We start from the raw sequence: 1,150 nt of genomic DNA, 5'->3' as shown, positions 1-1,150 counted from the left end.
AAATAACCATGGCAGTTGAATAGCAGTGGGGCACGGGCCAGGAGATTTTCAAAACTCTCCTGGAGAAGCACCTACCAACCTGATCTAACTGTCAAGTTAGCCCAGCTCAGAGCAGATCATGGTCCTGGAGATCTCTGCTGGTCCCTCCCAACACAAATCCTCTAGGAGGAAGGGTCTGGAAGGCAGAGTGAGGGGCAGGGGACACTGTTGTGGGGTCGAGGCCTTGCTGGTATTTGTACTGCCTGGTCAAGCCTGTCGTCAGAGTTACACAGTGAGCGAGTTCATCCTCAGAAGGAGTCTCTGCTCCATGGGCAACAGGAGTCAAACCAGTGCAGGGAAACTACAGAGAAGTTCTCAGGAACACACCAGGCATTCAGCCCCTTCGACTGCTGAGGTGTCCCCAGACCGGTGCTTTGCATCCTGGGTCTGAAGGGCTGAGAAATTTTTACAGCCAGAGCAGATTGCAGTCCCCTCCCTGGACTCACATGTTAGAGGGCATCAGCAGGGCTGTAGCGGCTGCAGGGAGGGAATCACTGCCCAGGGCATGAGCAGATCCCCCTCTGCCCTCCCCTCTCTCTTCACACCCCAGAACAGAGATCATGTTTCCCGTGTTGGCCCTCCCTGCTGGGCTGTATTCCCAGATGGAGGGGATGCAGGCTTCACACTGGGGAAATGCAGGAGAGCCCAGTCTCATCTAGAGGAGCAGGGTCCCACCACACCTGCTGGGTGGCCACGGCTGCAGGCTGCAGACCCCACTGTATTCCCTGCAGACCTCCTGCCTGGGGCTGCAGGGTGCCCAGCAAGAAGGCAGGCATGCCTGGGGGTCTGGTGTCATTGGGGTGGTGGCCTTTGGACCAGCCACTGCCTTTAAGGGACTCAGGAGCTTCTCCGCCTCCATGTTAGTGGCAAAGTTTGTGTCCCAGCTTCTTCTCTCTGGAGAGCTGAGGATTTCATTCTCGGGAGAAGGGGAAAAAGGAAAGCCTTTTATCCATGGGAATTGTACTGCCCTGTCAACCCTCTACTGCCTTTCCTGGCTGTATCACCCCCAGAAGTCCTTTGGCAGAGGCATTTTTTGGTTTCTGACCCTCTATCTGACCCTGCTTTGAGCAGCACGTTGCACTACAGGCCTCCTGTGGTCCCTTCAACCTGA

The sequence above is a fragment of the Apteryx rowi genome, unplaced genomic scaffold (assembly GCF_003343035.1).
Source record: "Apteryx rowi isolate R43461 unplaced genomic scaffold, aptRow1 scaffold_1666, whole genome shotgun sequence".
NCBI lineage: Eukaryota > Metazoa > Chordata > Aves > Apterygiformes > Apterygidae > Apteryx > Apteryx rowi.
This window is presented reverse-complemented; position numbering follows the sequence as displayed.